The 12780-nt window shown below is 43.7% G+C and overlaps 1 pseudogene; it reads right to left on the reverse strand.

Moving 5' to 3' along the window:
- Positions 1 to 1782: 1782 nt before the first annotated feature.
- LOC111524880 lies at positions 1783 to 3062 on the reverse strand (annotated as a pseudogene).
- Positions 3063 to 12780: the final 9718 nt, after the last annotated feature.

Below are 12780 nucleotides of genomic sequence, written 5' to 3' on the forward strand. Positions count from 1 at the left end.
TGTACGGATGGATGTCTCATTTTGTTGCCCAGGCTGGTCATGAACTCCTGGCTTCAAGCAATCCTCCCACCTTGGCCTTTTTTTTCTTTTTCTTTTTTTTTCTGAGACAGAGTCTCAGCCATGGGCCAGGCTGGAGTGCAGTGGCGTGATCTTGGCTCACTGCAACCTCCGCCTCTCAGGTTCAAATGATTCTGCTGCCTCAGCCTCCTGAGTAGCTGGGACTACAGGTGTGCACCATCATGCCCAGCTAATTTTTGTAACTTTTGCCGAGATGGGGTTTCACCATGTTGGACAGGCTGGTTGCAAACTCCTGACCTCAGGTGATCCACCCTCCTTGGCCTCCCAAAGTGATGGGATTTCAGGCGTGAGCCACACTACCTGGCCGCTTGTTGTTGTTGTTGTTTTTAATTTTCTATAGGTTTTATTACACATAATTATGTTATGAGACAAATGCATATCATTCCTAATTTGTCAAATTTGTGAGCTTATTAATTTCAACAAAAATATATGACGCTCACCACACAAACAGGTAACTCTAAATCTACTCTGAAAATATGATGAATTGGGAAGTATTACCTATTCGGAGACTATGTATTATATGAAAGATAAAGAGATAAAGCTCCTGTTCTCACAGAACATATGGGGTCATTGGCAGCCAACCAGTAATAAAGTGAATATTGTAATATTTAGGAAAATACTTAGAAAACTAATAAATTGTCATGGACATTATTTATTCTTCCTTTTATAAAAGACTTATAGGGCCAGGCATGGTAGGTCACGCCTGTAATCCCGGCGCTTTAGGAGACTGAGGTGGGTGGATCACCTGAGGTCAGGAGTTCGAAACCAGCCTGGTCAACATGGCGAAACCCCATCTCTACTAAAAATAAAAAAATTAGCCAGGTGTGGTGGTGAGTACCTGTAATCCCAGCTACTCAGGAGGCTGAGGCAGGAGAATCACTTGAACCTGAGAGGCGGAGGTTGCAGTACTTAGAGATCCAGATGAGATTAGTTTAGAATAGAGGTTTTTAGTCTAGAAAATGTTCAATGTCTAATACAGTCATGGCTAATTAGAGACTAGAGAACCTTTATAAAGGTAAGTAGCTTGAAAACACTTGGAAACTGAGCAGTCTTATTTTGAACTAGCATGTTTTGGTCAAACGTATGGAATTAATCAAGTAACAATTAAGAATTACTGGAAGGCCGGGCGCGGTGGCTCAAGCCTGTAATCCCAGCACTTTGGGAGGCTGAGACGGGCGGATCACAAGGTCAGGAGATCAAGACCATCCTGGCTAACACGGTGAAACCCCGTCTCTACTAAAAAATACAAAAAACTAGCCAGGCGAGGTGGCGGGCGCCTGTAGTCCCAGCTACTCGGGAGGCTGAGGCAGGAGAATGGCATAAACCCAGGAGGCGGAGCTTGTAGTGAGCTGAGATCCGGCCATTGCACTCCAGCCTGGGCCACAGAGCGAGACTCCGTCTCAAAAAAAAAAAAAAAAAGAAAAGAAAAAAGAATTACTGGAATGAAATGACCACTAACATGCTATTTGCTACTATGATGACTCCTAGATTTGAGACAGATGGCATAAAAAATATTGCTGGCTATGCAATGAATGTTATTCTTCTGCCTCTGCTCTCTAAAGAAAAATCTCATTTTTTCGCATAAGAAACTCACTGAATTGAATGTTAATTAAAGAAAAGATAGGGTAAGTACAACTGGGAGAAAGACAATACCTCTAATTACATAAGAAAGCCATGAAATAATTAATCATCATAAGAGAATAATCATTTTCCAGTAGCCCCACTGCCATGAGCGGTAGTTTCATGAGCCTGGGCCACCTTCTCCAGTGGATATTGAGAACCTATTAAAGGTTTCAACCAACCAATTTCCATTCCAGCTTGAAGGGCGGCTGCATATTGCTGAAATTCCTCCTTGGTTGAGGAAAGGAGAGTAACTCCAATTGTACCCGACTCCTTTGCCATGGTGTGCCATGGGTTTATTTCAGTAGTACTCTGTTGCCAACAACTATCACTCATCTTCTATGTGACAGAAGACTCAAATCTTTACTAAGATTTACATTAGCTAACATTTCAACAATTACATCAATTCCTTTCTCACCAACATATTTCTTTTTTTTTTTTTTTTGAGACGGAGTCTCGCTCTGTCACCCAGGCTGGAGTACAGTGGCCGGATCTCAGCTCACTGCAAGCTCCGCCTCCTGGGTTTACGCCATTCTCCCGCCTCAGCCTCCGGAGTAGCTGGGACTACAGGCGCCCGCCACTTCGCCCGGCTAGTTTTTTGTATTTTTTAGTAGAGACGGGGTTTCACCGTGTTAGCCAGGATGGTCTCGATCTCCTGACCTCGTGATCCGCCCGTCTCGGCCTCCCAAAGTGCTGGGATTACAGGCTTGAGCCACCGCGCCCGGCACCAACATATTTCTTAATTTTATCAGTATAATTAACTTCTCTGTGATTGAACACTTAATGGACTCCATTTTGCAAAACCACCTTTTGTCCTTCCTCAGTACCAGCAGTGCCCAAAACCTTTAAGCCATAAACTCTAGCAATTTGGCATGCTGTTAATCCAACTTCTCCGGTCGCCCCGTGAACCAGAACACCCTCCAGCTTCCACACGGGCACTGTGGATCAGAGCTCGATAAGCACTAAAATATGGAATACTCATGGCAGCTCCTTGTTTAAAGTCCAGTTTTTCAGGCAGTTTGTAAACTGTGGTCTGCTGCAAGATTGTACTCTGCATAGTCCCCAGAGATCACGCTGCTAGTGAAAACTCTGTCACCTTTCTTGAAAGCAGGTGCTTTATCTCTAACAGCTTCTATCATCCCAGCCACATCTGAGCCAGGAGTATGGGGTAAGGGTGGTTTTCTACTGTAAGTACCAGAGTGAATGAATGTCTCCGCAGGGTTGACACCACATGCTTGGACCTTGATTAGAACTTGATGGTCTTTCCGAATCAGTACTGCAATATCCGACTGCAGTTTCAGGACTTCCGGTCTACCAAATTCAAAAACTCTAACAGCTCTCATCGACTTCTGTCCAGTTGCCATGGTGATCTAGATACAGAATCTAGAGCGGGAATCAAAATCTGTGAGGGTGGCCAGGAGTGGTGGCTCATGCCTGTAATCCCAGCACTTCGGGAGGCTGAGGCGGGCAGGTCACAAGGACAGGAGTTCGAGACCAGCCTGACCAACATAGTGAAACCCTGTCTCTATTAAAAAAACAAAAACTAGCCCTGTGTGGTGGCACATGCCTGTAATCCCAGCTACTCAGGAGACTGAGGCAGGAGAATCCCTTGAATCCGGGAGGTGGAGGCTGCAGTGAGCCAAGATTATGCCACTGCACTCCAGCCTGGGCAACAGAGCGAGACTCTGTCTCAAAAACATAAATAAAATAAAATAAGATAAAGAAATAAAATCTGTGAGGGCTTCTTTAGATTCCAGAGGAGGAGGACTGTCACACTGTCTCCTACTTTTGCCTTTTTAAAAAAGTTTTAATTTATGGAACATAGTTGTACATATTTTTGGGGTATATGTCAGTTTTTGTTTTTGTTTTTGTTTTAAAAGATAGAGCCTAACTATGTTGTCCAGGCTAGTCTCAAGCTCTTGGGTTCAAGCAATCCTCCTGTCTCGGCCTCCCAAATTGCTGGGATTATAGGTATAAGCCACCACACCCGGCCACATGTGATATCTGGTACATGTATACAATGTGTGGAATGATCAAGTCAGGGTTATTGGCATATCAATCACCTGAAAAATTGATCTTTTCTTTGTGTTGGAAACATAATAATTCTTCTCTTTAACTAGTTTGAAACACACAATAAAGTGTTGTTAACCATAATTTCCCTAACATACTATCAAATACTAGAGCTTATTTCCTCTATCTGTATTTTTGTAAACATTAACCAACTCCTCTTCATCCTCCCTACCACCCCCCAGTTCTTAGATTTCTTTCATTAGAGTTTTGCAGTTATTCTTATATACATCTCGTATATATTTTGTTGAATTTATACATAAGTATTCCAATTTGGGGTATGATAATATAAATGGTATTGATTCTAATGTCAAATTCTACTTGTTCTCTGCTGGTATATAGGAAAGCAATTGACTTTTGTAGGTTAACTCTGTACCCTGTAACCTTGCTAGAATCACTTATTAGTTCTAGAAGTTGTTTTTAAATTTATACTTTCAGATTTTCTACATAGACAATCATGTCATCCATGAACAAAGACAGTTTTATTTCTTTTTTCCAACCTTTTGTTTACCTTTCTTGTCTTACTGCATTAGGTAGGACTTCCAAAATGATGTTGAAAAGGAGTGTTGAGAGGAGACACCTTTACTGATCTTAGCAGGAAAAGTTCTAGTTTTTTTTACCATTAAGTATGATACTACCTGTAGTTTTTTTCTGGATTTTTTTTTTTTTTTTTTTTTGAGAGAGGGTCTTCCTCTGTCACCCAGGCTGAAGTGCAGTGGCATGTTTACAGCTCAACTGCAGCCTCAACCTCCCAGGCTCCAGTTATCCTCCCACTTCAGCCTCCCAAGTCGCTGGGACTGCTGCCATGCCTGGCTACTTTTTTGTAATTTTTGCCATGTTGCCCAGACAACAGGTTCTGAACCGCTGAGCTCAAATGATCCTTCCGCCTTGGCCTCCCAAAGTGCTGGGATTACCGGCCTGAGCCACCAGGCCCAGCCTGTGGATGTTTTTTATCAAGTTAAGGAAGTTTCCCTCTATTCCTAGTTTGCAGAGACTAACATACATCGGTATTTTCATCTTGTCCTTGCATTTGTTTCACTGGAAAATAATTATCAGCAGATTCTGAAACTGCTGCTCATGTTTCTAAGGTCTGTCCCTCTAGGACTTTACCCTCTAGCAAGGATCAATACTTTTGCCAAATTTCCACGAGACACTATGTTTCCTCTTCTTTTTAATTTTGTAAACTTCTCAGGCATGTTCCTATAACTGCCCAGTGGGTTCACCTTGCCTGCTGCCTTGACAGAGGCGACTCATCAGGACAGGGGAATTGCAATACGGAAAGAGTAGTTCACCCAGAGCCGGCTGTGCGGGAGACCTGAGTTTTATTATTACTCAAGTAAGTCTCTGGATTTGTGGAGCAGAGTGTTTAAGGCCAATTTGGTGGGTGGGGGGAAGCCAGTGAGGCAGGAGTGCTGACTGGTCAAGGATGAAATCATAGGAAGTCGAAGCTGTCTTCTTGCGCTGAGTCAGTTCCTGGGCGGGGGCCGCGAGATAAAATGAGCCAGTTAATTGATCTGGGTGGTGTTAGCTGATCCATCAAGTGCAGGGTCAACAAAATATCTCAAGCACTGATCTTAGGAGCAGTTTAGGGACGGTCAGAATCTTGTAGCCTCCAGCTGCATGACTCCTAAACCGTAATTTTTAATCTTGTGGCTCATGTTATTCCTACAAAGGCAATCTAGTCCCCAGGCAAGAAGGAGGTCTGCTTTGGGGAAAGGGCTGTTATCATCTTTGTTTTAAACTATAAACTGAGTTTCTCCTGAAGTGAGTTCAGCCTGTGTTCGGGAATGAACAAGGATAGTTTAGAGGTTAGAAGCAAGATGGAGTCGGTTAAGTTAGGTCTCTTTCACTTTCTCAGTCATAATTTTGCAAAGGTGGTGTCATTCCCATGGGGCACAGAAGATTCCTGCACACCCATCAACAACCACCAAGTTGACAGTAATGCTTAAGTTATTTTCTATTTCCGAGTCTGTGAACAAGCCAAGAACACTGAAGTTTAGTTCCTTAATTTTGTCTGTGCCCGGTGTGGTGGCTCATGTCTATAATCTCAGCACTTTGAGGGGCAGAGACAGGAGGATTGCTTGGGCCAAGGAGTTTGAGACCAGCCTGGGAACATAGTCAGACCCCATCTCTATAAAAAATAAAATAAAATAAAGAAAAGCAATTTTGTCCTTTACCTTGAAAGATACTAACAATTGAAAGTTAGAACTTTTGTTTTCTAAAGGTCATTTTGAATTTGGCTTGTAGTGTACAAGCAACGAATACCTAAAAGGATGTAATCTTGCCACCATCTAGCCTTTGTGGGTGCACAGTGTTTGCCTGTTTGGCCTCGCCTTCCAGAGGATGCAGAGACCATTCACAAGTAATGTGTCTAAGCTGAGAATCTTGTGGCCTCCGATACTTTGCTGAGATCCTACTTTTGTAAAAACACCCACGTAATCGCCCAACAGTTTCTTCCTGCCGGCTGCGCAGACAAAACCAATTCAAGGAGACCATGCTAAAGCAGTTGACAGTTTCATTGACCCAAGACTGGCCATACAGGAGATGGAGTTTTTCTAATCAGTCTCCTTGAAAGCTCAGAGGTTAGGTTTTTTCAAGGGTAGTTTGGTGGGCAGGGGTCTAGGGAATGGGTGCTGCAGATTGCTTGGGGATGGAATCTAAGGGTGTGGAAACAGGTACTCCTGTACTGAGCCCACCTCTGGATGGGGACACAGGACGAGTTGAGTCAAGAGTCAGGAGTCCAAGTGGAGTCAGCCTGAAAAACAGCTCAAAAGATCAGTCTTAGGGTGTACAATCTATAGGAGATATTATCTATAGGTGCAATTGGGGAAGCCACAAATCTTGTGACTTCTGGCACATGACTCCTAAGCAGTAAGGGATTATAGAAACTATGCCTACATCTGGACAGGTGTGGTGACTCGCGCCTGTAATCCCATCACTTTGGGAGACCGACGTGGTTGGGTCACTTGAGATCAGGTGTTTAAGACCAGTCTTGCCAATATGGAGAAACCCCATCACTACTGAAAATAAAAAAATTAGCCAGGCATGGTGGCATGTGCCTGTAATCCCAGCTACTTGGGAGGCTGAGGCAGGAGAATCGCTTGAACCGAGGAGGTGGAACGCAGCGGGTGGAGGTTGCAGTGAGCTGAGATTGCACCACTGCACTCCAGCCTGGACAATAGAGAGACACGGTCTCAAAAAAAAAGAAAAGAAAAAGAAAAGAAACTATGCCTACATTTTAGCAGAGTTCAGGCCCCTCCCATAACTCTAATTTCATGGTTTTTCTTCTTTCTTTTTCTTTTTTGAGATGGAGTCTCTCTCTGTCGCCAGGCTGGAGGGCAGTGACACAATCTCGGCTCACTGCAACCTCCACCACCCGGGTTCAAGTGATTCTTCTGCCTCAGCCTCCTGAGTAGCTGGGACTACAGGCATGTGCCACCACGCTTGGCTAATTTTTTGTATTTTTAGTAGAGACAGGGTTTCACCATGTTGGCCAGGATGGTCTCGAACTACTGACCTCCAGTGATCTGCCCACCTCGGCCTCCCAAAGTGCTGGGATTACAGGCATGAGCCACCACGCCCTGCCTTTCATGATTTTTCATTAGGTTTACAAAGGTCGACTGGGCGCAGTGGCTCACACCTGTAATCCCAGCACTTTGGGAGGCTGAGGTGGGCGGATCAACTGAGGTCAGTCGTTCGAGACCATCCTGGCCAACATAGTGAAACCCTGTCTCTACTAAAAGTACAAAAATTAGTTGGGTGTGGTGGTGTGTGCCTGTAATCCCAGGTACTCGGGAGGCTGAGGCAGGAGAATCTCTCGAACCTGGGAGGTGGAGGTTGCATTGAGCTGAGATTGCACCACTGCACTTCAGCCTGGGTGACAGAGTGAGACTCCGACTCAAAAAACAAAAACAAACAAACAAACAAAAAAAACAAAAGCGGTTTAGTTTTGGGAAGGGCTACTGTCATCCTTGCTTTCAGGTTAAACTGTAAACTAAATTCCTCCCAAAGCTAGTTTGTCGTATGCCCAGGAATGACCAAGGACACCTCGGAGGTCAGAAGCAACATGGAGTCAGCTATGTTAGAATTTCTCTTACTGTCGTAATTTTGCAAACGCAGTTTCACTCACTCACCTGTGGACCAAGCCACCATAAACTCCAGTCCCTCACTATAGTTAGACTACCATGTGCTCTGAGCCTTAATGCCTCTTTCCTAGACTGCAGCTATTCAAAGACCATGCAACTGCCAAGCTCAAAACATTCTGCCTACACACTAAAGTCCACTCACACCTCTAAATTTATATAGCTCCTCTAAGTTCCGAGTTTTGGTTTTGATTTCTAAATATTCCTCAACATTCATCCAATTGGAGGTCTTCAGATTTCAGAGCTATACTTCCTTTCCAAACTGCAGGTTTCCCTTGCCCGGCAGTGACAGAGGTTGCCTCACGTGCACCTTATGGCCAGGAAGACAGCAATTAAGTCCAGACTACGTGAATAATCTGAAGGTTAATTAGAAAATGTTGGTTTATTCTACCAAATTTACCGCCTGTAATCCCAGCTACTCGGGAGACTGAGACAGGAGAATCACTTGAACCGGGAGGTGGAGGTTGCAGTGAGCCGAGTTTGTGCCAGTGCACTCCAGTCTGGGTGACAAGAGTGAAACTCTGTCTCAAAAAAAAAAAAAGTCATGAACCATTTACCCTGATGAGATTATTATATTGTATGCCTGTATCAAAATATCTCATGTGTCCCATAAATATGTATACCTACCATGTACCCATAAAATTTTTTTTAATCAAAAATTTTTTAGAAGTCATGAACAGGGATGTTGAAGCTGCCAAGGATGATACAGTTGGAGAGAAAAGGTGAAGTGCTTGAAGGTACTGAGGAGTATAAGGGATATTCCCAAAGCTGGTAGACAAATTTGATAGGAAAGAGAAGAGTGGGTGTCAGTATTTGGATTAAATTTCAAAGGAGACTATGTAATCCATTATCATCTCTCCCCTTCCTCTACTTTGGTCTTCCTTTCCTTCCTTTTTCCTTTTTTTCCTTTTTCCTTTCCTTTCTTTTTTTTTTTTTTTTTTTTTTTTGGCAGCAGAGTCTCACTCTATTGCCCAGGCTGGAGTGCAGTGGCACGATCTTGGCTTACTGCAGCCTCTGCCTTCCGAGTTCAAGTGATTCTTCTGCTTCAGCCCTCCCAAGTAGCTGGGATTACCGGCATGCGCCACCATGCCTGGCTAATTTTTGTATTTTTAGTAGAGACCAGGTTTCACCATGTTGCCCAGGCTGGTCTCGAACTCCTGACCTCAGGTGATCTGCCTACGTTGGCTTCCCAAAGTGCTAGGATTGTAGGTCTGAACTGCCTCGCCCAGCCACTCCCTCCACTTTGGACCACACATGCCTCCTTTATTTACTTAAGAGAAAGGTGAGGGCCGGGCGCGGTGGCTCAAGCCTGTAATCCCAGCACTTTGGGAGGCCGAGACGGGCGGATCACGAGGTCAGGAGATCGAGACCATCCTGGCTAACACGGCGAAACCCCGTCTCTACTAAAAATACAAAAAATTAGCCAGGCGAGGTGGCCGGCGCCTGTGGTCCCAGCTACTCGGGAGGCTGAGGCAGGAGAATGGCGTGAACCCGGGAGGTGGAGGTTGCAGTGAGCTGAGATCCAGCCACTGCACTCCAGCCTGGGCGACAGAGCAAGACTCCGTCTCAAAAAAAAAAAAAAAAAAAAAAAAAAAAGAGAAAGGTGAGGAACAAAGAAAGGCTGAAAGACAGGTTGCATTATTAATAATCTTGGCTAGTTGTAACAAAGTAAAATAAAAACTCTCAATACATTGTTAAATCTTTGTTTGCTTGGCTTGTCTCATTTTAGCATTGAGAATCAAGTTTAAATGTCTAAGTAATCAGTTATAAGAATATATAGGAAATAACATAACACTTTTATTCCCAGAATAAAAATAGAATGCTTTTACTCCCAGGAGCTCTTTTTCTGTTTTTCATTAAAATTTTTTGATGTTGCTGACACATCCCATTTAAACGTAATTTTTATTTCCTTAGATATTTTTGAATAAAACGTTCTCTCTCCTGCTGTTCTTTAGCAGAAATAATCTTCATTGGCACTGTTTGATGACATTTCAAAAGTGTCTTTTGCTTCCATTCTTAGATTTGTGTTACATCTTCCTCCATGAGTACCCAGCATCTTTTTGTAGTTCTCTCTCATAATAATAGGGAGAAGATAACTCTGATATGCATTTATTAATCTCTTTTAAAGCTACAGACATTTAATATTGTATCTTGCATTTTGGGGAACTTTTTTATTGCTACTGATTGCCCTTTCCCTAGTGGAAAATGCTGTGTGTCATTTAGCAATAAGCTTTGCTATTAGAAATAACAAAAGATATTCTGACCAATTGGGACACATCAGTGTATTTTCAGCCATTTTATATTCATGTCTTTTTTGGTGTGTGTTTTTTTTAAATCTAATATTTGTTTCTCCATTCTAGAGCATTTTCTTCTTGAGTAGCTCAGTAAGTTATCTTGTCACATACATAAAGGCTTTCAGATAATTTGATTTGAATTTTAAATGGTTTCAAGTCTCTTCTAGCTTTTAGGTTGTCTACCTCAGAAAATTTTTTAACTTGAAACATAACTATAAACCTTTCTGATTTAAAATACTCCTGGGGCCAGGTGAAGTGGCTCACTCTTGTAATCCCAGCACTTTGGGAGGCCAAGGTGGGTGAATCACCTGAGATAAGGAGTTTGAGATCAGCCTGGCCAACATGGTGAAACCCCATCTCTACTAAAAAAACAAAAATTAGCCAGGCGTGGCGGTGTATGCCTATAGTCCCAGCTACTCAGGAGGCTGAGGAAGGAGAATCACTTGAACCCAGGGAGTTGAGGTTGCAGCGAGCCGGGACTGTGCCACTGCATTCCAACCTGGGCAACAGAGTGAGACTCTGTCTCAAAAATAAATAAATAAATAAATACTTGGGCTGGACATGGTAGCTCACACCTGTACTTTGGGAGGCTGAGGAAGGAGGATCACTTGAGTTTAGGAGTTCAAGACCAGTCTGAGCAACATAGCAAGACCTCACTCCTATCTACTAAATAAATAGATAATAAATATTAGCCAGGCATGGTGGCACATGCTTGTAGTTCAGCTACTCAGGAGGCTGAGGTAGGAGGATCACTTGAGCCCAGCAGGTTGAGGCTGCAGTGAGACATGACTGTGCCACTGCACTCTAGCCTAGGCATGAGCAAGACCCTGTCTCAATCAATCGATCAATCAATAAAGTGTTTTGTATTTGTCTTTCTGCTCTCCCTATGCCAACTAGAAGCATGACACTGTCCCTCTTGGTACAGCACTGAGGCCGTCAGTCACAGATTCTGGTGACTTCTCCTTGCTCAGCTCCTGTGTTACTCGTCTGATCTACAGTCCTTTCCTCCATCATCTCTGTCTGGCGTGAGTTGTTTCCCCAGCCTTCCAGTTGCTTGGCCAGCTTTGGCACTCCTACACCATCCTTTTTCTCAACTAGCAGCCAGAGTTTTCCTATTAAAATCTAAGCCAGGTCAAGTCACTCTTGGCGCTGGAGTGACTTCCCATCTCGTTCAGAGTGAAAGCTGGTGTTCACAGTAGCCTCTGAGGCCCTGAGTGCTCTGGCCTGTCTTCCTCTCTGATCTCACCTCCCACTCTCCCTCTCCCTCTGCTCCCTCTCCCTCTGCTCCAGTTACACCAGCTCCTAGCAGTTCCTTGAATACGCCAAGATGCTCCTACCTCAAGACGTGCACTGCAGGAGACACATTCCGCAGATATATCTATCTATCTGCATGCATGACATGGTCCCTTACCCCTTCAAGGTTTTGCTCAAAATGTCACTTTCTCAGGGAGGCTTTCTCCGAACCCCTTTTAAATTCAGCTCTCCCCACCTGCCCCTGCCCCCTAGCTTCCACAACCTTAGCAATTTCTGTTCCCTTCCCCTGCCATGTTTTGGTAATATAATGTTTACCACCATCATATATACACACACACACACACACACATAAAATATATAAAAATATGTATTTTAATATATTTAAAAATAGAACATACATATTTAAATATATATATGCAAATATATATTATATATATTTTTTGAGACGGAGTCTTGCTCTGTTGCCCAGGCTGGGGTGCAGAGGCACAATGTCGGCTCACTGCAACCTCTGTCTCCCATGTTCAAACAGTTATCCTGCCTCAGCCTCCCAAGTAGCTGGGATTACAGGCACACACTACCAGGCCCAACTAATTTTGTGTTTTTAGTAGAGACAGGGTTTCATCATGTTGGCCAGGCTGGTCTTGAACTCTGGACCTTAGGTGATCCACCCGCCTCATCCTTCCAAAGTGCTGGGATTACAGACATGAGTCACTGTGCACGGTCGCCATCTAATAAACTTTTACTTATGTATTATTTATTGCCTGCACTGCTATACAAATCCTTGACTGTAAGTTCTATGAGGAGTTTATTTAACAGTTCCAGACACAGAAGTGCTACAAAAGAAAAAAAAAAAGAGAGAGTTGAGTGAATTCACTTAGTAGTTAGCTTGAGGAATAAGAAATTGTACTAAATGAAGTAACACACTGGGAACACTGGATAACAATTTGTGGTTACAATGGAAGGCTTAAGAAACTCAGTGGAGGCTGGGTGTGGTGGCTCACACCTGTAATTCCAGCACTTTGGCAGGCCAAGGCGGGTAGATCACTTGAGGTCAGGAGTTCAAGACCAGCCTGGCCAACATGGTGAAGCCCTGTCTCCACTAAAAATACAAAAATTACCTGGGCGTGGTGGCGGGCACTTGTAATCCCAGATACCCAGGAGGCTGAGGCAGGAGAATCACTTGAACCTGGGAGGCGGAATTTGCAGTGAGCTGAGATCACACTGTTGCACTCCAGCCTAGGGGACAAGAGCAAAAAAAACTCCGTCAAAAAAAAAAAAAAAAAAGAAACTCAGTAGAATTAAGGCAGGCGGGGCAGGCTGGGGAA

The sequence above is a fragment of the Piliocolobus tephrosceles genome, chromosome 15 (assembly GCF_002776525.5).
Source record: "Piliocolobus tephrosceles isolate RC106 chromosome 15, ASM277652v3, whole genome shotgun sequence".
Classification (NCBI taxonomy): Eukaryota; Metazoa; Chordata; class Mammalia; order Primates; family Cercopithecidae; genus Piliocolobus; species Piliocolobus tephrosceles.